The following is a 27,889-nucleotide window of genomic DNA, read 5'->3' on the forward strand; positions in this document are numbered from 1 at the left end:
AAAAGCTTTAAAAAAGAACAAAAAAAATAGCTCAGTGCTAAATCGCCTATCTAGTAGTTTATGTCAGCAAGTCTCGATGCCCCAGGGGTAAACAAAACAGTTAAATGAATCCAAATCTCTCTTTTGATAAACAAATACTTGTCTATTTGAAAGCTGTATTAACTGTGAAGCCAAACTACTGCCACCCAACCGTATTTGCATATTTTCTTGGCAACCACATTTTCCACCAGAACCCAATAGAAATCAGAACAGTTTCTACTAAATATTCTCAAAGATGTTACATTTAATTCATCAAAACCTTAGAAAGTAAAAAGAAACATAAAAAGATGCCATGAGGAGAGGGGAGAGAGCAGCGACATGTGAAGACGTGTTTTTGCGAGCTCTGCTTAGATTGACCATTTGCGTAATTTTCCCGCTCCCCTTCTAGTACATCCCGACGCGAGCCCGTCTCACAAGTGCCTAATCTTTCGAATCAGTTGTATTTTGTGGTCTAAAGCTGTTCAACATGCCTAAATCGCTCAAGCAGAAGCAAGGGCCTGATGCCTCGGACTTGCCTGGTGCGGATCCGGCCGCGGGGGTGGGGGCCGGGCCGGATCTCGACACAATCATGGCTGCCATAAAGCAAACGGAGCAGAATGTGCTAGCCAAGATCGACTCGTCTGTGATGACAGCTGCAGGTGAACTACACAAGAAAATAGACGACTTGGCGGGTGATTTAAGGTCAGAGGTCCTGAGTGTGCGCGCAGAGTTTGCGAAGGCTATCGAAGACATGCAGAAAGAAAACGCCACGCTCTCGACCCGCACTGATGATCTTGAGGAGGAAGCTAATGGCCAGGCTAACCGTGTTGTAGCACTGGAAGCTAAAGTTGATGCGCTATCTGCCCAAGTCGTCCGGTTGGCAGACAAGGCCGATGATTTGGAGTCCCGGCAACGTCGTGATAACTGCAGACTAATTGGAGTGGAAGAGGGATTCGGAAATATTCGACCGGAGAAAGCCGTGGCTGAATTGTTGAAGGAAGCGCTCGCCCTCGACTATACGCCGACGCTCGATCGGGCGCATAGGAGCCTGCAGCCGAGGCCAAAGGATGGAGATGCCCCGAGACCGATAATCGTCAAGTTCCACTATTTTCAGGAGAAAGTGGATGTTCTTCGAAAGGCCATGGGGGCAGGTCCCATTACCCGTAATGGGAAGCGTTTCTACATCTACCCAGATTACTCGGCCACCGTTAGAAAGAAGAGATCGGCCTTTACCGAGGTGAGAAGATTGCTTCGCCGGTGTACGGGAGTGAAATATGGTCTCCTGTATCCAGCTACATTGAAAATCACGACCCCGGCTGGCGAACAGATGTCTTTCGAAGACCCGATCAAGGCAAGGCACTACGTCGAGACCAATCTGCGCCCGCGGGAGACGGAGGGAGAGTGACAGTTAATTCACGGACCACAACAAGTATCACACGCTGCGTGCTACCATTGAGGTAGTTTGCACAGGCTGTGCATTGACTGGTGAACGTCGCCACGCTACGGTTGGATGCCCTTTATGATTGGACAAGGTATAGCTATAAGATGTTGGGGATTTCTGTGGATGTCATGTGGCCTGGGGAATATTTTATTTCAGAATATCTTCGGTATCCTCATTGGTCTTAGTTCCAGCCCGACACCATAACCCCAACAGTGCTTTTATTTTGCTTTTTGATGTATTCTGATTGATTAATCCCCTTTTTCTTATCACCAGTGTCATTATTTTTATTGGGTTTTACCCCTTTCTTGTGGGATTATTTTCCAACCGTGAGTGTTCAGAGCCGTACCGGCCTGTAAGTGGATGGGTGCCGACATGCATGCGGCAATAATGATGCTGAGTCAAGGGTCCTATTATACTTTGTTCTGTCTTTGCTGAGTTCATGTAAGAGTTTAAGCTAGTGTAAACGTGTTATATGCCTAGGAGAGAGAGGAGTGTTTTCAGGGCAGTCTCAGGTTTGTGGAAGACCAGCCCAGGGGTCCAGGATGGTGAGAGGTTTATCTATGTTTCTCTGTTTGTTTTTGTTAGTTTTGCTTTGGGTTTATCTGTGGTTTATGTTGTGGCTCAAACAGGCACTGAAACACTGAGATATAACCAACGTGCAGGATCAGTCTATTATCGATTGTGGCACTATGACTCTGGATAATGTGAATAATCAACAGAAATCGGTCTCATTCATTAGCTGGAACGTCAAAGGGCTGAATAATTTGGTTAAAAGAAGCAAGGTATTTAGTCATTTGAAATCGCTCAAACCTGACGTGATGTTTCTACAGGAGACACACTTAAATACTAACTCCCAAAAAAGATTAGGTTGTAAGTGGATTGGACAAATATATCATTCACGTTTTAACTACAAAGCCAGGGGAACAGCAATCTTAATTAGGAAGGGGGTTCCATTTGAACACTCTGAAGTGATATCAGATCCTAATGGCAGATATGTTGTTGTAGTGGGCAAGCTGTTTAACACACCACTAATACTGGCTAATATTTATGGACCTAACTGGGACGACGCACAGTTCTTTCTTAATTTTTTTTCGACTCTCCCAGACCTTGTCTCCTATAAACTAATTCTAGGTGGAGACTTTAATTGTGTCCTTTCTCCCCAGCTGGACCGATCAAGCGTAAGGTCGAGCAACACCCTCTCGTCAGCAGCAGTGGCTATTAATTCCCTACTTCGTTCTTACGGCCTATCAGACCCTTGGCGTGCAACAAACCCATCTACGAAGCAATTTTCCTTTTTTTCCCCTGTACATCATAGTTACTCCAGGATTGATTACTTCATTGTCGATAACCAGCTACTTCCCTTAATTTCCAGCACCAAATACCACAGTATAGTATTGTCAGATCATAGCCCTGTGCAGATGGGTCTGGTTTTTCCAGGTAATGTAGCGCCCCAACGAACGTGGCGGCTAGACCCCCTATTACTTTTATGTGAACGCTTTAAAACGTTTCTCAGCAATCAGATTGACTTCTTTCTAGAAATTAATGACACCCAGGATGTGTCGAGGGGAGTCTTGTGGGAGTCTATGAAAGCCTATATTAGGGGCCAAGTTATTTCTTATGTGGCACACAGAGACAAGGAGCGCTCTAAACAACTTAAAGAACTGGCTGACAAGATTGCGGATATGGATAGGCGTTACGCTCTTTCACCTACGCCAGATCTTTTTAAGGAGAAATTACTGTTGCAAACTGAATTTGACACGCTTATGACATGGAGAGCCGAAAGAAATATTTTTAAATCCAGGCAGGTATATTATGAGCATGGAGATAAAGCGGGGAGGCTCCTTGCACTTCAGCTCAAACAGCGGTCAGCTGAGCGCGTGATTTCGGGAATTGAAATAGGTGCTGATTCGATATCTCACGACCCCCGAGTCATTAATGACCAGTTCAAATATTTTTACTCTACCCTATATCAATCAGAGGTGGGCAGTAATTCATCCGAGATCTACTCGTTTCTTGACTCGCTGGATCTTCCCAAGCTCTCTCCGGACGCTCAGTCGCCTTTGGAACAGCCGTTGTCGATTGAAGAGATAACGAACGCTATTAAATTATCTCAGACTGGAAGGTCGCCAGGTCCAGACGGTTTCCCCATGGAGTTTTACAAGGAATTCTCTTCGAAGCTCACACCTATTTTAGAATCAGTTTATGCTGAATCTTTTGCTACTGGCAATCTGCCGCAGACGCTTACCCAGGCCACGATCTCAGTCTTACTAAAGAAAGATAAAGATCCTGTACAGTGTAGCTCATACAGGCCAATAAGTCTTTTGTGCTGTGACTATAAGATTTTAACCAAAACTCTTGCACTACGGTTGGACCCTATTATTTCCACCATTATTAATGAGGACCAAACGGGCTTCATTCCCGGACGGCAGTCATTTTTTAATGTGAGACGACTGTTTAATGTGGTATTCTCCCCCCATTCGACAATACAACCGGAAGTTATTCTGAGCCTTGACGCTGAAAAGGCGTTTGATAGAATCGAATGGTCCTACCTTTTCACAGTTCTGGAGAAATTCGGCATGGGACCTACTTTTTGTAGATGGATTAAAGTCCTATATTCAACGCCTATGGCTGCAGTCAGGACAAATGGTCTGATTTCGGAATATTTTTCGCTCTACAGGGGGACGAGGCAGGGCTGTTGCCTGTCACCCTTCCTGTTTGACATTGCGATCGAACCGCTGGCAATTGCTATCAGATCTGATGAGAGGATTAAAGGTATATCCAGGGGTGAGGTAACTCATAAAACTCTGCTTTATGCTGATGATCTCCTTTTGCAGATATCAGACCCAATTGGGAGTATGCCCCACCTTTTCCGCTGGCTGCGGGAGTTCAGCAGCATATCGGGGTATAAGGTTAACTTATCAAAATCTTTACTGTTTCCATTGAACAATCTGGCAAAACAGACCACTTATGACGATTTGCCTTTTAAAATTGAAAATGACAAATTCACATATTTGGGACTGGAAATAGCTGGCTCGATTAAGACTATTTTCCAGTATAACTACAGGTCTATTCTGGACAGTACTAAATCTGATCTGGGTAGGTGGTCAAAACTTCCACTTTCGCTGGCAGGACGGATAAATGTGGTGAAGATGACTGTAATGCCCAGGTTTCTTTATTTATTCCAAATGATCCCCATCTTTCTCCCCAAATCCTATTTTGCCCAGCTGGATCGCTTTGTCTCTTTGTTCATATGGAACAAAAAACCTGCACGCATAAGGAGAGCAAGCCTGGAGAGAGCTAAAGCTGATGGTGGTTTGGGCTTACCTAATTTCTTATTCTATTATTGGGCTGCTAACATTGTCAAGCTGACATATTGGATAACCATGTTTGCGGATGGGGAGGGTCCAGTCTGGGCAGATATGGAACTGAGAGCTACACTCCCAATCTCTCCGATTTCGATCTTAACTGCCCCTCTCCCACTGAATGTCAAAGCATCTGGGCTGAACTCCAATTTGGTGGTTCAAAATTCAATTAAGATCTGGGGTCAATTCAGGAAACATTTTAACTTGACAAATACTTGTAGCTTTTCTCCGATAATGTTCAACCATCTTTTTACACCATCTCAAATAGATCATTCATTTGCAGTCTGGCACAGAAACGGTCTGGTTTTCTTTCAAGATCTCTTCACTGAGGATGGCTTTGTCTCATTTAAATATTTGTGTGAAGACCATAACTTACCAAAGTCTCACTACTTCAGATACCTTCAGGCTCGGAGTTTTGCCTCTAAATTTCTCCCAGGGTACCCGTCTCTGCCCTCTAAGGACCTACTGTATCTAGTTCTTAATGTGAGTCAGCCCACTAAAAGAGCAATATCGAAGATTTATGCATTGATTCTTGAAAGCTGCCCTCATACATGGGACAAACCTAAGGCGGCGTGGGAAGGGGAGGTTGGAGAACTCATATCAGAAGACATCTGGAAGAAAGCCATACAGCGTATACATACGTCTTCTCTCTGTATTAGACATGGCCTGATTCAATTTAAGGTCGTCCACAGGCTCCACTATTCTAATGACAGACTGTCTAAACTGTACCCTGATGTTGCACCGAATTGTCCTAGATGTGATTACTCTCCTGTTTCTTTGGGGCACATGTTTTGGTCATGTCCCTCCCTGTATGGTTTCTGGACATCAATTTTTCAATCACTGTCAGCTATATCGGGTGAAACACTGCGGCCTGACTCTTTGATAGCTATCTTCGGTGTACCTCGGGAAGAGCTGAGACTCTCTCCCCTCCACAAAAACGCAATAGCCTTTGCCTCGTTGCATGCCCGCCGTCTGATACTGCTGAGCTGGAAGGCGTCGAACCCTCCTTCCTACGTCCATTGGATTAGAGAGGTGATGTTGGGATTAGCTCTGGAAAAAATTAGGTATACCGTGCGCGGCTTGGAGAGTAAATATGACAAAACCTGGTCACGGTTCATAACTCATGTCAAGAGTTTGTCTTTTGCCTGATTTATTGTTCTTTACTTGTTGGTAATTTATGCTCTTGCTCTCTTCTCGGACTGCTGTCCATAGTCTCCTCAATGCCCGTACTTTGACTGTTGGGATTTCTTTATTCCCTTTTTCTTCTTTGTTTCTTCTCCCATGTGCCGGGGTCCGGCTGTTGGTGCTATAATGACTGTCACAGATTGGTTTGAGTGTTTCTCCCCCTTTTTTTTTTTTTTTTTTTTTTTTGTGTTGTGTGTATTGTGCTTCCTGGTTGTGGGGATGCCACCTGGATGGGGGTGGGGGGTAGGGTTTGCAACTTTTGTAAGAAATTCTGGACTGTTTTGTTGGAAAACTATAAATAAAGTTGTAAAAAAAAAAAAAAAAAAAAAGATGCCATGAAACACTGTTACCCAGTATAACTATTTTTACGTCACTAATATTTTAACGGACTTGATCATCTGAACTACATGAACCTTTAAAGATATTAGCATCAAAGTCCAATTAGTATAATGATAGTTGAAAACAACAACATAGCACATTTGGAAAATTTTAGAGTCAGAGCATTTTTAATAATACTATACAGGCATATTTTCCATGTTTACCTTGCTAATTTCAAATGTGCAGGCACTGAGATAGAGGGAGATGGCTCACAACTGGACATTAATAAAATGAAAATAATTAATTCAAGCTACAAATATTTCTTGGTGCTGACTAGCCAGCAACACTTAATGGCCAAGTAAACAGTGTTGCCAACTCCTCAGTAAGGAAAATCGCTATTGGTTGTCCTAAAAGTCGCTAGAAGTCGCTAAATGACGTCATCGCCTAATTTGCATAATTGGTCATGCTAATCTAATTGTAACCTATGTTGTTGGAGAGAGAAATAACATCGTGGAAGAGACATAAAGGGAGTAAAAAACGTCCTAAATGCATTTTGAGTTTATTTAGAACTACAAATTAAATTTATTTTAGCAATTATTGTTTTTTTAATGTCACAATTCCAACCCTGCTCCTTTACCCGGGCTTGGACCGGCAAAAGTGACCCGAAATAGGCACTCTGGTGGAGTTACTTTGTGTGTGTGTTTATAAGTAGTTTTAAACCTTGTGATCCACAAAACAGCATAAGAGTAAAAGAAGAACTGACTGCGTTACAGCACCCGCTGCTTGTTGAGAGTAAAAGCGATACGTGCTTTCACGTCTTTTTTTAGGGGTCTGAAAACTCGCTAAATATAGCGACAAAGTCGCTAAGTTGGCAACACTGCAAGTCAACTTATCAGATACATCCGCAGTGAAAGCTATCATACAGTGAAAAATAAAATCTCACCAAACATGAAAACTTCACAGGATGACTTTGGAGCTTTTATTTTTACCGAATCATGCTCAATTTTTCACATTCAAATGAACAGCTCTGACCAATCAGACCGCTGCATTTGGCAACGGTGGACTTGTAGCGCAAAACACACTGAATACACAAGGATAGGAAATAGTAAATAGAAAAAAATGTTTTACCTTAGACACGTAGCTAGAAGCTACTCCGGATCAGTGGGCTCTCTAAAAGTATTTCTCTGCTTCCTCAGATGTGGTGCCATCTCTGCCAACAACAGGGCAAACTGTCCCACTGACATCTTGAAATATGCAGGAAAGCAGTTGTGACCCACGTTAACTCCTGGATCCATGAAATTCTCCCTGCTGCTTCCTTCTCTTAAAAATTCATAGCTGAATCTTTTTTAAGTCACCGTGATTCTTATTGCTAAACTGACATGGATCCATAACCCACTGACAACATATTTCAAAAACTGTAAAACCAAAAATATTCTTGATAATAGCTAGCTAGCTAGCTAAGATGAGCAGCTGACCAGATAGCTAGCTGAGCAGCTGAAATCCTACATCAATCCATAAAGGGAAAAGGCCAGTTTCCAAATATTTTATAATATTTATTTTTGCATTGGTTACCAGATTTCGCTAACACGTGAAATATCCCTGACTCAAAAAATAGACACAAATCCCTGGGAGGGTTGTGTCAGGAATGGCATCTAGCATAAAACCCGAATACATGGATTAATCTGCCGATGTGCACCCTGTGGGGGATCTGAAAGAAGCCATCATGAAATGCAAAATGGTCTAATTATTTTGTGAGAGACTAAATTTCACATTTGCGACAATGGGCATGCTCTTTTTGTGCTATTTGTAACTTAGTGTAGGGTATAATTTATTTGCTAATCTTTGATTTTTGAATGCTTTGAATCCATTGTTTTTATAGTTTAAGAGCATGAACCGCATCCTCGACTATTAAAATATCCTTGAAAGTTCTACTTTGAGCTGGAAGTCCTGAGAAAAAATAAACAGCCCACTGTTCAAGGTAGCATAAAACCAAATCACAGCTGGAGTTTCCTCTGTGTGTATACACACTGGAGCATTGGTCCTACGATGGAAAATACTCATCCACATTTGTGATGAGAAAATAAATGATGGCGCAAAGTGCTGCTTTCCACTTGACCAAGCTTTCTGAAACACCTACAGATTGTATGATTTACTTCTATGAGACAAGGACCACAGAGTTAAAAGTTAAAAGAGTTAAGTGTCCACAGCATCTGAAATCTCAGGATAAATACTGATATTGACCTAATTAACTTTAGCAGTGCCTCCATATTCTTCTCATCCTAGATGTCCCCCAAATCAACTCTTAAGTGCTATTATTTTAAAGTGGAAGCCTTTAGAAGTGAGCAATATAGTTTCAAAATTATATCACAATATTTCATAGAAATATGCAGTAATGTTATTTATGAAGATAGAAAAAGATACTGAACATTTTATCAGTGATTCCAGCTCGCAGGAAACAGCATCTATTAGTGCAAATAAAGTGAAGGGCATGTTTAGTTTGAATTACAGTCACTGATGACAATATACTTAATTTGTAGTGTGGATCTTTTGCCGTGCAAGCAGCAGTATTCTAAGGTAATAGTAGTGGCACAGCATTATATACAGTGATACTGCAGAAGTCAAATTCAAGCAGAAAGTTAGTCTTCTTCCTGGAAATATTAAGAAAAAGTATAACATAACAAGCAATTAAATCATCATTGGAGGGAGCTCTCACTCTCAGATATGTTTGGCCTTGTCATTGTTATCCACTTTAGGGAATATAAATGCACGGTGTCGCAATATATACTTGGTGCTGTGAGATAAGTTTTATAATCACATAAAAATGTATACCCACATTGGGAATCACAACAACTCATCCTCAAAGTAGCCCACTACATGACATTACAGAGCAGGGTTGCTGTGTAATATGCCAACACACACATATTGCACAAAAATCCCTAAAAGTCACCAACACTCTGCTGACTCAGTTCTGCTAAATGCAGAGTTCCAAACTTCATCTTGCATTAACATCAGAACAAAATAGTACGCCAGGAGCTTCATGGCTTGACTCCATGAATCCGTTTGTCCATAACATACATAAATTTTAATCCCACACCAGCAAAAAAAAAAAGAATTCTTTAATCCATAATTTTGAGTTTCCAGTTTATTTAGAATTTTAAAAATCCCTTCAACTGACAGATTTTAATAAAAATGGTAACTAGCCTATTCCCCTACCATCTCACTACTTCCAGCGTGAGAGCAATGTATTGAATAGTATTGAAAATGTTTTTCTAAAAGAGAAAAGATAATGAAGCAAGCAAAAGCATCAGAACAAGAAATGAATTATTAGTCAGCAAAGATAAAGAAGCACAGCGTTCTTTGTTTTTCCATTTTTTCTTTACTAAAATCTAAAAACAATATTTCTATTTTTGGCACTTACAGTCAGCCAGGTAGAGAATATAATACTACTTAAAGCATTGTGCAGTGCCAACCTCTGTAACCTCTAGCTCAAGCAAACACCAAAGGGAAACCAAAGAACTAAACAGAATGATGTTGATTTGTGATGACTCAAACATCAAGGCAGTCTCACAGTCAACAGTCGTGTCTGCATCTCCTCTATAAATAGCTCACCTGGTTGCATTTCTCTGCATGTTTTCACTGAACACCACTGATTGGTTATTCCGCAGCTGGCATGCTTCACACCCTCTTCAACATCATGGTTAGCAAGCTCAAAGAAGTTCACAGAGGTTTCAATCATCAAGCTTTAAAAGTACACTTCGAACAAATAGATACAGTAAAGGAGAAGTTTGGAAATTCTTTAGCATAATTTTGATGCCAGATATTAATTCAACTGATAAATATTCTGCCAAGAAGATGCCACAACCTGACAGCATTGATGGTGGAATCATATTTCCTGCGTGTGAATTCACATATAAATATCTGAGCTACACACTGCTGTGTTTCTTTCCAAGGTGGTGTGTTAAATGACAGTGACACTCATCCCTTCACGGCGACAGGATGAGCGGATCGCGGTGATCAAAGCACGAGTGACACGCCTTGAGGAGACAGATGTGCGTTTTACGTGGTAGGGTGTGGGCTTAGTATATTTACAGTAATTCATACGAAATTTTCTCTCCATCCATAAACATCTGTTTGTCTCTGATAAAGTCATCTTACTGTGTTTCTTTCTAACAAGGGGCGATCGTGGCTCAAGAGTTGGGAGTTCGCCTTGTAATCGGAAGGTTGCCGGTTCGAGCCCCGGCTTGGACAGTCTCGGTCGTTGTGTCCTTGGGCAAGACACTTCACCCGTTGCCTACTGGTGGTGGTCAGAGGGCCCGGTGGCGCCAGTGTCCGGCAGCCTCGCCTCTGTCAGTGTGCCCCAGGGTGGCTGTGGCTACATTGTAGCTTGCCATCACCAGTGTGTGAATGTGTGTGTGAATGGGTGGATGACAGGTTGTGTAAAGCGCTTTGGGGTCCTTAGGGACTAGAAAAGCGCTATACAAATACAGGCCATTTACCAATCTTTACAACTTGTCTATTTGTGTTGCTTCTCTACGGCTTTGCTTAATCTAGTGACTGAAAAACTGTTTGTCGTAAAAAATAAAGCCAATGTTGAATACGTTTTCAAAAAGTTAACTTTACTGTAAATTTAAGGAGATAAACCATCAAAAATCAAATACTTCTTTCATGTCAGTTTGAAAATTAGCTTTAACATGTCTGCACTTAATTCTGGTTTATGATGGAAAAATTGTTCAGCCCACTAGACCAGCAGCTGTCACAACTGGTGTGAGCTAGGCTACAGTGTTCAGTGTTGCACTTAATTAATGTGACACTATCCACCCTCTATGTGTCTTCTGTGGCAGGGATGGAAAAGCTGTTCTCTGCACACTGTAGAGGGCAGGGGTGGAAGAGAACTTTATTAATATAATAATAGGCTATAGGCTGTTGCGGTGGTTAGCACTGTTGCCCTACAGCAGCACGGTTTTCCATTCCCGCTTCCTCCCTCAGTTTAAAGACCTGTTTGTTAGGTTAACTGGTGATTCTAAGTAGACTGTAGGTCTGTCAGCCTTGGACCTGTGATAGTCTGACAATTTGCCCAGGGTGTACACCACCTCTTCCCCCGTGACAGTTCAGAGGGGCTCCAGTCACCACCATCACCAACCCCGCCCACGCTGCGATCCTGGACGGGATAAGTGGTTAAGAAACCTTACAGAAAGAAAGAATGACAAAGGGAGAGAGAAAGGAGAAAACTTCCAATACTTTACTGTTATTTTTCTTTTCACAGTTGGCATGTTATGGGAAAATGGGAAATAGGTGCAGTGATTTATCAAAATATGTGCAAATATAGATGTAAATACAGTTTATAGGGCAAGGCCAGAAGTTAGTAATATTCTAGCAAGCTTGACAGTCAATGTTTGGTATGACCAACTTTATTCTTCATAACAGCTTGAACTTGTAATTTCTTCAAGCAACCATCAGGAATAATTCTTGAGGACAAAGCTGAAGGCTTTTCTATGGGTGCTGGGGCTCTGTTGAGGCCAATCCATGACTGATAATGTTTTGTTGTGTGTTTTATTATCTGTGTATGTCTTTAGATAGATAGATAGATAGATAGATAGATAGATAGATAGATAGATAGATAGATAGATAGATAGATAGATAGATAGATAGATAGATAGATAGATAGATAGATAGATAGATAGATAGATAGATAGATAGATAGATAGATAGATAGATAGATAGATAGATAGATGCTTTGCTTCATAAAGCAGCTAGTAACTAGGAGTAGACCAACACACGTTAGGATCCTTTCTGATCATGTGAAATTTGAAGGAGGTGAGCATCTCCAATCTCAAGATATTGGCAAAGTTTATTTTTTAAAGGTAAATTTTTCACGTCATCTTGCTACTTTCAGATTGAATAGCTTCTTGTGCTTGTATGACTGTGAAGCTGAACTTGGATCACTGTCATCTGCCATGCTCTGAAAACTGACATATGTCATTAAATAATGTCATTCGAGGTTATCAGACATTTAACATTAACCGTAAAGAGGTGTGTTTAGACAATGTGAAAGGAAACTAAAACAACATTTAATGTTTGTTATAGTTGATGACTGGTATTCTGGTAGGTATCTGTCACTGTAGCTGTATCATGAAGGCTCCAGTGTTATTATTGCTGTTTTCTCAATAGAAAAATGGAATTAAAATGTAATGGAACATTTCAGGCTATTTGTAGTTGCTTTCACATAGTATTCACTGTAAATTACACCTTTGAGGTGTTTATTTTTGTTTTCGCATTCAAAATCTATGGTTTGAATAATATAAATTTTATTTTATCATGTGATCACATATTTATCCATGTTTTAAATAAGTTGAAACTATATTCATATGCTATATAAGCTACCATATTTTTTTACTGTTGTATAATCTGTCAGAGAACACTAGAAAATGCCTATCAGATTTTCCTAAAGCGTAATATGAGGCTTTTATACCCAAAGATCTGCGATTTTCTGTCATAGTTTAACTACAAAATCCTTTTTTATGCTAGCAAAGAGAAACTCAGAGTTGTAGTCAATCATGATTACTAACAAGAAGTTAGAGGATTTAAGTGAGTGTATGTAAATATTTGAGCCTGTATGTACACTTTTGACCGGGTGTGGATCAGAGAAAATAAAAAATAAATTCTAAGCTGCGCAAGCGATTCTTGTTTTTATAGCTATTAAAGATCATCATCCCACCCTGTAAAAATAACTGTTCAAAGGAACTAACATTCAGGCCTGTGATGACTGCATTCAAACTTCTGACCACAGCTGTATCTCCACAAGGTAACCCTGGATCTTATTTACAGTGGGTTCTTGTTTACTGGTCATAGCTGTGAATGTCATCCCCAGTTTTTCAGTTTGGCTGTTTGTGAGTTCAACCTCCTTTCAAATAAGAACTATGGAGATAATGTGCTCTTGGGCATTTTAATACTGCAAAAACACTGTAACCATGAGTTGGTATTTCAATCCAAAATAGCTTTAACATTTTATATAGACAGGTATCCAGATTTCCTATTTATGTCCAGTTAGGCACAGCTGTTTATTAAAGACCAGTGATAGAAGCAGGATACACCACAGCTTGGTATGACAAAGTCTAAACACTTATGTAATTCTGATATTTTGTTTTTTTATTTTTCATGAATGGCTCAATGGTGTAGTGTTTTACATCAAAAGGTGTTTGGTTAGAAACAAATCCCTTTAGGGTCGCATCAGGGAAAGCATCCACTGTAAAAATCTGCTAAATCTATATATGTCATGATGATTTTTTCCCCTTACCATAGATGACATTATTGATGGTGTTAAACCTTGTTCATTCTGATCTCATTTGTTTCATTTGCATCCTAATACCGCAGAGTCTACCCCACTTCTGTCTGTTTCAGTCCATGTCCTGTGCTGTTGTTGTTCTGTCAAAAAAAAAAAAACAACAACAAAAAACCCCACAAAGACAAAGACAAAGACAGCCAAATAAAATATACAAGCCAACCTGTGTATTTTATTTTGCACAACTAGCTTCATATTTTATAAAAGGCATTTTGTTTTTGTAATGGGATAATGTAATTCAATTTTTAAAATCCGATTAAAAATTAGAATGGGATATGGGAAAATATCCAAATCTGTCAGATGGATAAAATTAACAAAATATCTTCTTAGACTCAACCACAAGGGGGTGCCACTGCTTAAAAGTTGTTGAGACTGTTAAGCACTCTGGGCTTTTTCTTACGCTTTCTACGGTGCTCGGATGTAGACTTGCCCTTTCAGGCGATCGTGGCTCAAGAGTTGGCAGTTCCTCGTGTAATCGGAAGGTTGGCGGTTCGAGCCCTGACTCCGACAGTCTCGGTCGTTGTCCTTGGATAAGATACTTCACCCATTGCCTGCTGGTGGTGGTCAGAGGGCCCGATGCCGCCAGTGTCCGGCAGCCTCGCCTCTGTCAGTGCGCCACAGGGCAGCTGTGGCTACAATGTAGCTTGCCATCACCAGTATGTGAATGGGTGTATGACTGAATGTAGTGTAAAGCGCTTTGGGATCCTCAGGCACTAAGTAAAGCGCTATACAAATACAGGCCATTTGCCATGTTTAGATTTTTTTTTAAAAACAACGATGTCAATGTAGTGTAAACTGATAGGAGAAAATAAAGTTATCTAAGAAAAGAAGTGAAATTAAACAGCCTGGTTCACAAACTTGGACTGATCGTTGCGTTTTGTAGCGCATGATAAGCAACACTTGCAATTTTATGCGCAGCCACTTGGTGGCAGCAAAGGCCAAAAGAAAGCACTGCGAAGCGGTTTAAATCACCTAGCAACAAGGTTGCTGCCTGTTTATTCACACACCTACATTGTTACACATCCACATCTACTCACATGCAGAAACAATCCATCACAAGTACATACAATCAAAGGAGCTTAGGATCAACTGCATAAAGATATAAACACAGTACAAAAAGCCAGAATTTATCACAAAATAAAAATCTATGTTGTATACAGGTAAACATAGTAATCGTAATACACAAGGAGACATGGCAGAAGCTATGTCCGTGTGACCCCAGGGCCCTGTCACATGGGCTATTGTTACTGCCGGCCCACATCAAGTAACTTTCATTTTGAATGGAAACGCTCTGATTTTGGTTTCAGGCTGTGGTGAGAATCCGTGCAACACTCTCTAATACTAGAACTATCCCCACCACTTTCACCCCTTCGTCTCCTGTTTTCCTCCATTCACCCTCATCAATGTCCCCCCCCCCCCCCTCACACATTTCCTGTTTATTTGTCCCATTTGAAGAAATAAAAAAAGCAACGCAAAAATCAATTGGCCCTGCGAGTCTCAAGACTACCATGCAGTAAATGTGCTCTGAATGACAGCACTATGTGGACCATCTTTTTTTTCTTTTCTTCTTTTTAAGATTTCCTCTTTTTTAAAAAAATAATAATAATAATAATAAGTTAATTTTGAGTAGATGACTGTTGTTTTCCTTTTTCTGAAATCATGTCAAGGGACTTTTGACTGAAAGCATGTGATTAGTTTTGTGGTATAGTCTCTCCCCAGCAGCCAACCTTACTGGAAACAAAGCCTCTGAGGTTTTTGATAGCAGTACTGGGAAAAACGTTGTGCCCAACTAAACGCCAACTCCAAACCCCTTTGACACATTTTGACTACTTAGAGGACTGAACTTCAACGTGATAGTCAGGACCCTGTAAGGACCCATACCACTTAAGGAAACACTAATCAATCAATATAAATAAAGAGACCTAGTTTTCCAGTTTGCACGTGTGCTGAGGTGTGAAAGACATATAAACTATAACAGCCAGTTTCCCCCATACTTCCTACCTCTTTAATTAACTCTTTGATGTGAGTGCTATGAAGTTGGATCTGCCTGTAGGCATGGTTGAGGGCCAGGAAGTAAATGGGTAGGATTTCATATAGAGTACAACAATGTAGGTGCACTGTATATGAAGTCACTCCTGTTTGGACCAAACTGAAAGTTTAGATCATTGCTTACTTTCATTTTAATGTTTAGTTGTGTAAATCTTGTACAGCTGTCAGAGAGCTACACTATTTGCTGTATTATACATGAGTGGATGTATTATATAATGAAACTGATTGTTTCTGCAGCAAAATCAGCATTTAGGTTGGATTTTTCATCTAGATTTCTTTGCTCTGTAATAAAATGAGATGACACTGACTGTGGTAGTGTTAAGTACGTGAACTTCAGTGGAGTGTATAAGAATATGAGGGGGTTGAAGTAAACGGGCAGTGGATCTGGCAAGTTTTAAAAGGAGCAGCAAGCTTGCTTTGTTGGTTGGAATTTGCAGCCCCATGGAACGACTTAATAACAATGCGTGAAGCAATGAAAATTACACAGCTCCCGCTCAAAAGGAAAAATTAATTGCTCTCAGGTTGCACGCTAAAGAAAGTTTGTTGAAGTGAAACACGCACACATTCGTGGGAAAGCGCATTTACACCCCTCACCCAGCCACAACACACGCTCTCGGGCACATAGGTGCACGCGCAACCTTCACCGTGAGCAAAACCAGGACTAAGGATTGGACACGTATCCGTGTGTGTGAGCATGTGAACATGCAACTCTCCTGTGCAGTGAAGAGAAGAATTAGGGCCTAGGCTACATTCCAGCCCTGCCTCCCTGGGTGAGAGACAGTATTCAGCATTCCACTGCCTGCCTATCAGGGCAGGTGCATTCCAGAACACACACACTCACATTTAGACAAACACTACCTGGCTTAAAAACACACAATTACGCTCAGTCACAAACGCAGCATGCGTAGGCATGTGTGCATGTAAGTGCTTACAGGTGATAACAAAGTTTAACATTTAATGAAAAAAAAATTAAAATTAAATTAAATAAAAGCTGTGACAATGCAAATGTCATGGAACTTTGTCTGCATATGATAATAATAAGAAGAAGAACAGTGTTTAGAACAGACATGTGCTGCCTTGCCTACATGAACAAATGTTGGCTTTGACCAAGACAAACCAGCATTGTCTGTGCAGCACTGCTGCCGTGCGCTACACAATGTAACGACATTATCTCTGCTTCTTTAATTCTCGTGTGAGTCAATCATTTTTAATGCATGTATATTTCTGTTTGGAGGAGGCTGAGCTATTTAAAGAGCAGGGGTTTGAATACACTGTGAATGTACAGCCAGCCTCTTTTTGAAGTTCATACGGTGCTGCGATGCGCTGTGAGTCACTCATGACAGTGTAGACGGGGGTGGAGTGTGTGTGTGCATGTGTGTGTGTGCTTGTCCATCCGGGTATTTTCTTTATTTATCAGAGATTTGCTTCATTTCTGTCCTCTCTGTACTTGAGAGAAATCAAACAGAAAATGTCAGTTTGTCTTTAATTGGACAATTCCAGCACAGATTGGGGGGATGTGACAAGAATCTTCTACTGTCAAGGATGCGCAGCAAGTTAAAGAGTTAAATCCAGTTACTTGTTAAGAAACCGGATGAAGTCTTAAGTAGACTAATGTGAGGAAATGGAGCCTTATGATGAGGATTATTTTAATCATCTAGAGGCTTGTTCAAATGCAAAGGCACAACAACCTCAGGACAAAAGCTCTATTCAGTTTCAACGGGCTGCTTCCTTTATACAATGTTTCGCCCTCAGACAAAGAAAAAGGTTGTTTGCTTCATGCTGTTTGACAGGCAGAGAACTCCAGTGCTCGACAAGCCCTGAATCAGACCATTAGTCTTTGTGATTCTTCCCTCAGTGTTACGCTTACTTTCCAGATTCTCACATTCCCAATCACTACCCTTATCCTTTTTCTCATTCCCTGCCTTTCATCCTTCACCTCCCTCCCTTTCTTCCCCTTTACATCCCAGTTCATGTCTGCTGGTTGCAAGCCAATCCCCCACCACCCCACCCACCCTTCCACCCGCAAGCCCACTTCTCATCCATTTCCATGTGCTGACTTTTCATCAGTGAAGTGCCTTCCTGGCCCGACTACCCCAGACCCGCCTACTCCCTCTAGCAAACTCGCTGAATGGATGCAGCATTAAGGAGAAAGAGTAGGCTGAAACGATCCTTCCTTCCTTCTTCCTTCAAGCGCCACCCCCTTGGCTGTCGCAGAAGTGGTATGTTCCACAGCAGGGACTGCAGAAGTTGAGAGAGCACTTTGTTTGTAATCTTGCATTGCAAGGGTCACTTCCTGACTCGTGTGTCCGCTCCCCGAGCCCCACGCCGATCCCTTTTTCCCCCCCTCCTGGCGTGTCCATCCATGGGCCTAGTAGCCGACGGCTTTGGACAAACCCTGTTCTTCCTCTTTTGTGTAGGAATGGTCCAACATCTGAAAACAATCAAATAATCTGGGCACAATACATTTCTTTATAGAGGAGTGCTGGTGGTTCCCAGATGAGCTTGAGGATTAAGAGGAGGTGGCCACAGGGGAGAGGAATGGAAGGATGGGGGCTACAAAGCTGAGGAGGGGAGGGAGGCAGGGGGGAGTTATTGTTACAAGAGTTTCATAGCAAAATGTGTGTGCGCGCGTGTGCATCCACGTGTGAGTGTGTGTGTGAAAAAGAGAGAGTGCACTTAGATATTTTGAGTGAAGGGATGTTTTAGGAAAAGACGAGATGTCTGAAGACTTCTGAAGAGTAATATAAGGAGTCATGTCTGGCTCAGAGTTTTTCCAGGCATCAATTTCTTCTGATTTGATGTGGTATGGAAACAGAGTGAAAACTAATCGTTACTTTTTTAATCACCCACCCTCATGAGACAGACACACACATCCACACACACAATGTTTACAACGTGCATTTTTAAGGTCTTACATTACCATCTTATGTAGCTGGGCAATGTCTGTCCAAAATAAAAAGGGGATGGTCTGCAGAATAATTATCAATGAAATCTGTCTTTAACTTTTGAGTATTTGATCCTTTAGGTGCAGTGATATTTAGACCCCGATGCACTATATGATTATTTCATTTTACTACCTTACATCTATGCAAGCAGGTAACAGTACAGCACATCCAGGTACTATGTGGAGGAAGTGTTTTGTTGTTTGTTTTTTGGCCTGTGGCAGATCTAGAAAATTTAAATGAGGGGCAAAGAGCTAGGCAGGGTTTCACATGCCTCTTCAGTGAGGTATGCGAAAATCCCCTATATGCAAATGGAGTCAACAAAATATCCCCAAAAACACTTTTAAATTATTTATTGTATCATCATCTCTTCTAAGAAAATAAAGACAAGGTGATTTTTATAAGCTTTAAATTAGAAAAACTCACACTGTGCAGTCCTCACTGGCAAAACAATAGCAATCTTGCACAGACGAAAGGGATTTTAAGGACATAAAAGTTGGGGGGGGGGGGGGGGTGCAGCTAGGGGGCAAGGCTCTACAGCAGGGGGCAGTTGCCCCCCTGTACATCCACCCTTGTTTTTGGCAAATGTATCAATGTCGAATTAGTCGAATTGGTTAAGTGCCATCTTGAAATCCACTAACCAGTTCTCCTTAATGCATCCATCCATAGTGCAATGGGAAACTAGAGGGTAGTCTGGCTCTGTCTGATGATACCACAGTCCATCGAGTAGCACTTCTAAAGCTTGACAACCATAAAATCATCAAGTTGTAGTTTCACACTATGTGACTGACCTTTTGTCACCAGGTTACAGTTTCCCTCTATGCTGTGCTATATGGTTCAGGAGTGTTTTAAAAAGTTGAAGAAACCATTTAAAATGTAAACAGAAACAGAATAGAGTATTTACAAATGATTCCAACCTTAATCATGAACATTGTAGAGTTTTAAAAAATGCTTTGGCTCTTGGCTTGTGGTTTTGTATTGTATATTGTATGTTAACTATATGTACAGTTAAGCATAGTCATTTGAAAAAGACAGTTTTTACTGAACTCAATGTAGCCCTGTGAAAATTTTCACCATCACCTGATTGCTTACATAGAAATCAGGGGGGGAAAGTAGCAGTTTCTGCTAATCAAATTCACTTGATTAACTGATCATTGGCAAGTGTGGCTATTCTATAAAAGCAGAAATTTTGATATGGAACATTTATGTGTGTGTTAAAACAATGCCTAACACTAACCCTCTTCTCAGGTGTGGATGTCCCAGCAAGTTCCCCCCAAGGATAAGCCCAGAAAAGCTCAGTAGAATGACATAATTCTGAAGATCTATATTACACACTCCTCAGGCAGCAGTCAGCGTTAAATGTTAAAGTTTATGACAGTACAATTTTAAAAAGACTGAATAAATATGGCTTGTTTGAAAGGGCTGTTTTCTCTTAACAACATCCCAAGTTCACCCAAGAATTGAAGTGTTCCAATGGTCCAGTCAAAGGCATACCATAAGGGCTGTGCCGAAACAAATGCCTACAAAGCTCAATGAACTGTAGCAAAACAAGTTCCTGAATCATGGGGTGTACTTAATTTTCACAGGAATGCACAGAGTCCTGTGTAAACTTTTTCACACGATTGCATTTGTAAAAATGTTAAACTATTACCACTGTAAAGTGAAGGACCAATAAGATACGATAGAGAGGATTTCTCTTTTTACCCTTCCTTCCTATGTCTTTTATCGTATTTGCACAAACGCCCACATATGTGCGCTTGCTCAAATGCACCTTCTGCAACTTCTTCTTCTACTGTCTCTCATCCCGTTCCTTCTCATCCCCATGAGAATGATAAATAGTCATCTGTAACTTCCCCTCCAACATATTCATTAATCCCTTATATCCTGTGGGGCTGGGTGATGATTACAGGGAAGCCAACTGAAGCCGCCCAAATAAACACCCCTCAGGCAGTAACAAAGGCCTGTCCACCTCACCCTAAACACAGCTTCCCCAGCAAGATCAAGTTTCAGTCAAGCCCACACACAACATGCAAACAATAGGAAGTGACAGAGTCTCAAATACTGAAAAAGCGAACTGTGGTTGAAACTAATTTAGTTTCCCATTTTTGTAGCTGAGACATTACCAACTGGTGCATCAAGTTTTGAGAGCTGATGTAGTTTTAAATGTAATAGTCAGTCTAAAATGGAATGGAAAAACTGTCCTAGCTGCAAAAAATTGAATGCATAACACGTAAACAGACATTTAAGAAAGCAAAACAAACTATTTGAAGTAACACACTTACTATTTATTAATTTTTTTTTTCTGCACACATGGGACATATAACTTATTATAACACTCTTTATGTAAAGCACACAGTGTGGCCATGCCTTTCAGAAAGAAAGTTGTGTTGGTCTCCACATAGTTCAAATTCTGGTGATTTACAGAACTTTGATAACTCTAGAGATGTATTTCTCTCAAGGGCTTTGAATCCATACTGACCTTTCATATGAACATCCTTGTGCGTGGTCACAAGACCAGCTCTTTAAGCTTTACACACTTTACTCATCTACTTATCCACATAAATCTCTCTCAAAAGAGAGATGGATTTGTTTGGAGACATTCTTGAAAATCCCCTCATGCTGCTTGAATGTAGTCAGAGATTTCAAAACTGGAATTTTGAGGGTGATTAGGCAAGATAATAAATGTTTGTGTCTTTGGTACATACCGTATGCACATAAACAATCCAAAAGAGTGAAAGAGAGAGATGGTTCAAAGCACATCAAACACGCCTGAAGGCCTTCACACTTCCTTCCCCTCTAGCCACTACACCTTTTCTACTCACCACCCTGCAATTAGCTTGCCTAAAAGTTGTAGACTTCCGAGGCCAGGCCCACACTAATCATAGGTATGCATTGTTGTGTTCAGCTGCCAGGCCTTAAAAAATCAACACCTCTTGTGTAAGCCACACCTCTTGGCCTACATGACTGAGAGTCCACTGTAGTTATCGAGTGTGCCTCACAGACAAGCTGGAGATGATCATTTCTGGAAACTACACAATAACAAATGTGGCTAAAAGAGGTTAAAAGTTTAGTGTTGTCAATTAGTTACAGTTACAATACATATACAGGGAGTGCAGAATTATTAGGCAAATGAGTATTTTGTCCACATCATCCTCTTCATGCATGTTGTCTTACTCCAAGCTGTATAGGCTCGAAAGCCTACTACCAATTAAGCATATTAGGTGATGTGCATCTCTGTAATGAGAAGGGGTGTGGTCTAATGACATCAACACCCTATATCAGGTGTGCATAATTATTAGGCAACGTCCTTTCCTTTGGCAAAATGGGTCAAAAGAAGGACTTGACAGGCTCAGAAAAGTCAAAAATAGTGAGATATCTTGCAGAGGGATGCAGCAGTCTCAAAATTGCAAAGCTTCTGAAGCGTGATCATCGAACAATCAAGCGTTTCATTCAAAATAGTCAACAGGGTCGCAAGAAGCGTGTGGAAAAACCAAGGCGCAAAATAACTGCCCATGAACTGAGAAAAGTCAAGCGTGCAGCTGCCAAGATGCCACTTGCCACCAGTTTGGCCATATTTCAGAGCTGCAACATCACTGGAGTGCCCAAAAGCACAAGGTGTGCAATACTCAGAGACATGGCCAAGGTAAGAAAGGCTGAAAGACGACCACCACTGAACAAGACACACAAGCTGAAACGTCAAGACTGGGCCAAGAAATATCTCAAGACTGGTTTTTCTAAGGTTTTATGGACTGATGAAATGAGAGTGAGTCTTGATGGGCCAGATGGATGGGCCCGTGGCTGGATTGGTAAAGGGCAGAGAGCTCCAGTCCGACTCAGACGCCAGCAAGGTGGAGGTGGAGTACTGGTTTGGGCTGGTATCATCAAAGATGAGCTTGTGGGGCCTTTTCGGGTTGAGGATGGAGTCAAGCTCAACTCCCAGTCCTACTGCCAGTTTCTGGAAGACACCTTCTTCAAGCAGTGGTACAGGAAGAAGTCTGCATCCTTCAAGAAAAACATGATTTTCATGCAGGACAATGCTCCATCACACGCGTCCACAGCGTGGCTGGCAAGAAAGGGTATAAAAGAAGAAAAACTAATGACATGGCCTCCTTGTTCACCTGATCTGAACCCCATTGAGAACCTGTGGTCCATCATCAAATGTGAGATTTACAAGGAGGGAAAACAGTACACCTCTCTGAACAGTGTCTGGGAGGCTGTGGTTGCTGCTGCACGCAATGTTGATGGTGAACAGATCAAAACACTGACAGAATCCATGGATGGCAGGCTTTTGAGTGTCCTTGCAAAGAAAGGTGGCTATATTGGTCGCTGATTTGTTTTTGTTTTGTTTTTGAATGTCAGAAATGTATATTTGTGAATGTGGAGATGTTATATTGGTTTCACTGGTAAAAATAAATAATTGAAATGGGTATATATTTGTTTTTTGTTAAGTTGCCTAATAATTATGCACAGTAATAGTCACCTGCACACACAGATATCCCCCTAAAATAGCTAAAACTAAAAACAAACTAAAAACTACTTCCAAAAACATTCAGCTTTGATATTAATGAATTTTTTGGGTTCATTGAGAACATGGTTGTTGTTCAACAATAACATTATTCCTCAAAAATACAACTTGCCTAATAATTCTGCACTCCCTGTATACATACATATATTTACACATATATATACATCTGTATAACAAACAAAGGGATGAATAATAGATTACTCATTCACCAAACCATCAGCCTACATGGGTCATTCGTTGCCCTGAGTGTACTGGAGACTGTATGGCTACTAGGGGTGGGGGAAAAAATCGATACTGTGTAGTATCGTGATATTTTGTTTGCTAATAATGTATCGATACAGGGACAGCAGAAATCGATATTTTGTTACAAAAAAAGTTTTTGTGGACTGGAACATGCTCTGGTTTCAGAGCATGTTGATCAGCTCCTTTTTCTGAGCAAGAATCCTGACATTCCTTCACTGTCCAAAAGTCCAAACTTTTTTTTGGGCAGCAATAAACATGACAGTTTACTTATTTTAATTTAAGACATGTTTTATTTTAATTAAGTTTAAAACTTTTTTATTTAATGTAAAATTATATTTTGTTTTAATTTACTTTCAAATTCTTCAGTTGCTGAATGGGCTGCATACTTTTCATAAATTGCATAGTTCAGAATAGCTATAATTGTACCAGATGGTTGCATTCAGTTAAGTTGGACTAGACTGTAATACAAACCGTTCAGTTTGTCAACAATAAAACTGACTGAAATGAGAGAAAGACTGATTGTGAGACTTTGATATTAGATAAAATGAATATTGATAAAGTTTACCTTTATGTACAGAATCTGAATATCGCAAAAAAATTTTAAAAATTGCAATAATATTGTATCGTGCGTTAAGTATTGTGATAATATCGTATCGTGGGATGTATGGTGATTCCCACCTCTAATGGCTACACAGTTATAGTTCTCCATTTCTAGAAGCTGCTGTGCTTCTGAGATGATCAGAGCAATATGTTTGGGGATAGACATCTGATTCTCTCTCTTGGCCAGGCCAGAAACTATAGATCTGTGGTTTCCAACTCCAGGCCTCAAGGTCTGGTGTCCTGCAGGTTTTAGATATCACCCTGGATCAACACACGTGAATCAAATGATTAGTTCATTACCGGGCCGTGTTGAGGTGGTCATTTAGCCATTTAAAACAGCTGTGTTCGATCAAGGACACATCTAAAACCTGCAGGATGCCGGCCCTTAGGCCTGGAGTTGGAAACGCCTGCTATAGATGAATCTCCCATGCTCAGTGGTACAGTGCTTAGTATTGCTGGAGCCCTTTTTTTGTAGTGTTTTCAGGATTAGGTTAAGTGGCCATTCCAAAATTAGCTATATAGGTGCAAATGTGGGCCTATGTGTCTATCTACTTAGCCCTGTGAAGCATTAACAACTTGTCCAGGAAATGTCCAATCACTCGCCCAGTGTCAGATGGTCTCACTGTGAACCGGATGGATGGTACAGAATCACAGGTTCCCATGTGATCCTAGGTGCAGTTGATCACATTTTGCTGTCCAAATGCTTTCTGATGCTGCATTTTAAATAAAGGCATTCAAGGAGAGAAAATCTCTTTCATGTCATGAGCAAGTTTGTTTATCTACTGAAGTTTAGATTCTGATTTTTTGTGCAAACACGAAAATAATAAAAACGCAATGGAAACAAGTTTGTCTGGTAGTTTTATCATTTTTGTTCACATTGAATTATCACATTCTTTTCACATTACAAGATACATCAGACGCTTCAAGTAAATAAAAATTTGTGCTGCAAAGTCACTGAAAAATAAAGGAACATGATTTAACGGAAGTCACATCAGACTGCGGTATGTAAATCATTTCACTCCTCAGCTTAGATCTGATGAATGAGGATTGTATCGGGCTAAAAATATCATCCATTCTGTAGTTCCTTGTTGGCAATACAGGAACGTTATCTTGTTTACTGCCTTGAAGAATATTATGATGAGTCTGATTGCATTTAGTGAGTAAAGTTAAGGATGCTTCTATCAGCTAAACTTCCTGTTGGCCGGTTTAAATATGCTACATTGTGTGGTATGTTCAGTGTGAAAAACACAGGAAATGGACTAGGGTCATCCATATTTGTGAGATGAGAAAGAAGGCTGACTTCCTGAACTCTAAATACTCTAAAGGATAAAGGCATGCTAGTAGGAAAAATAAATCATGTTCATTGTTCTTTTCTGCTCTTTAAGAATCAAGGGACACTTCATTTGGACCTGATCATGGTAACTTAATCAGAAATAAGTGAAGAGGCCATGTTAAATAAAACAAAGATGCAGTATCCTAACCTGATTACCCCGTTTATAATACAGACTGCTTGTATAAACATTCATGTCAGCTTGAAATCTTTTTTTTTTTTTTGAGAAAACACTCCCAAGAGAGCTTTTGCTCTCAGGCAGTCTGTTTTGGAATTATGGCCATTTTTCTAAATAAAATCCTTCATTTTCAGAGGCTCACTGGACAATTGACTGACAAGCAGTTTCATGACAAAGAGAAGCCTAGTCCACAAATTAAGCAGATAAAAGAGCTGATTCTGAATTTTGAACTAGAATTTCATAGCTCTCGACATGACATCTTATATGAGGTTCAAAGACATGCTCATGCAAGTGAATGAGGCCAACACAAGGCTGGAAAAAAAGACAAAATAAACCAATTGGAGAGATAGCAAAAATGTTGGGAGTAATCAGATTAATAATTGGAACAATATGTAAAACAATTCATTGGCCAATAGACCTGGAAGATCACAGAATTCATTTCTAGGTTAAGAGAACCTCTTCAAAACATCTAGAAAAGTTAAGCACATTCTTGAGGTTGTAGGTGTATCCTTGTCATAGTCTAAAATCAAATGGAGTCTTAATGGATGTAAATACAGACGGTTTATAACAAGGTGCAAAGCACTGGTTGGTTACACTCAAGAACAGCACAGCCAAATTAGACTTTGATAGAAAACTTTTAAACAAGACTGCCCAGCTCTGGTGCAACCAAGATTAACTTCTGCCAGAATAATGGTGAAAAAATAAAATAGCTCATGAAGTATTTCACGTCATCTATCAGACATGGCGGAGGCAATGTTATGCCATGGACGTGTATGGCTGCTCACTGAATCAGGTTACTAGTGTTTATTGGCGATATGACTGCTGATAGAAGTAGAAGGAAGAACTCTGAAGTGTATAGGGGTATACTCTGATCAGGCGGTATTTCAGGGTATAAATAGATAATGACCCAAAACATGCCGCAAAAGCAGTCTTTCCAGGCAAAGAAATGGGATATTCCTTAGTGGCCAAGTCAGTCACCTGATCTCAGCCCAATAGGGCATAATTTTAGTTACTGAAGACAAAACTGAAGGTGGCTGCAGTAAAAGCCTGGCAGAACATCTCAAGGGAAGAAACAGGATTTGATGTCCGTGGGTTCTTCAGTCTATTTCTACAGGATTTCAATTCAAGTATTAAAAACAATCCTTGTATCCTAGGTTATCTTTACTTTTTCCCACAGTTCAGTGACATACCTGGATTAGATTAACGGGTGAGTCTAAATTAGACATAGTTAACTATTCATGAATAGTTACCTGTCTCTCTGGTGTTAGCCTTGTCAAATACTACACGCCCCCAAATTGGATAAGCAGAAGAAAGTAGATGAATGGATGGATATTTAAATTTTTGTCAGCAAGTCCAATAACTTTTAAACCAATCTGCTAAGTGAAAAGAAATGATAGTCTATCATTACTTTAAGAAGCAAATCTCAGTCAGTCTGGAAAATTGCAAAAACTTTAAATTTGTCCCCGAATTGCAGTTGCAAAGAGCATTGCCGTGACAAAACTGACAAAAGCCCGAGTGTCACCACTTCTGCTGAGGATAAATTCATCCGAGTCACCAGCCTCAGAAATCGCCAGTTAAAAGCACCTCAGATTAGAGCCCAGATAAATGCCACATAGAGTTCCAGTAGCAGACACATCTCTACATCAACTGTTCAGAGGAGACTGCGCGAATCAGGCCTTAATGGTCAAATAGCTGCTAAAAAAACACTACTAAGGAAAAGCAACAAGCAGAAGAGATTTGTTTGGGCCAAGAAACACAAGAAATGGACATTAGACCAGTGGAAATCTGTCTTTGGGGTGATAAGTCCAAATTTGAGATTTTTGGTTCTACCTGCCGTGCCTTTGTGTGACATAGAAAAGGGTGAACGGATGATCTCTACATGCATGGTTCCCACAGTGAAGCATGGAGGAGGAGATGTGATCGGGATTTATTCAAAACTGAAGGCATACTGAACCAGCACAACTACCACAACATCCTACAGTGGGATGGACCGCAGAGAGAATGCAAAAGGGCGACCGTGGCTCAGGGGGTTGGGAATTGCATCTGTAACCGGAAGGTCGCCGGTTCGATCCCTGGGCTCTCTGTCCTGGTCGTTGTGTCCTTGGGAAAGACACTTTACCCTACTTGCCTACTGGTGTTGGCCAGATGGCGCGATATGGCAGCCTCGCTTCTGTCAGTCTGCCCCAGGGCAGCTGTGGCTACAACTGTAGCTTGCCTCCACCAGTGTATGAATGTGAGAGTGAATGAATAGTGGTATTGTAAAGCTCTTCGGGTGCCTAGAAAAGCGCTATATAAATCCAATCCATTATTATTATTATTAACAAGTACTCAGAATCTCTGGGAACTCCTTCAAGACTGT

General features: G+C 40.7%; 1 long non-coding RNA gene across 3 annotated transcripts in view; it reads right to left on the reverse strand.

Moving 5' to 3' along the window:
* The window catches only part of LOC113012515 (uncharacterized), a 102,881-nt gene extending 95,298 nt beyond the window's left edge, over nt 1-7,583 (reverse strand). For all 3 annotated transcript variants that reach the window (XR_013903873.1, XR_003270712.2, XR_003270713.2), the window contains exon 1: nt 7,453-7,583. This is a non-coding gene — a long non-coding RNA (uncharacterized LOC113012515). The remainder of the gene's footprint in view (nt 1-7,452) is intronic.
* Nucleotides 7,584-27,889: the final 20,306 nt, after the last annotated feature.

Source organism: Astatotilapia calliptera, chromosome 19, assembly GCF_964374335.1.
Source record: "Astatotilapia calliptera chromosome 19, fAstCal68.1, whole genome shotgun sequence".
NCBI classification, from domain to species: domain Eukaryota; kingdom Metazoa; phylum Chordata; class Actinopteri; order Cichliformes; family Cichlidae; genus Astatotilapia; species Astatotilapia calliptera.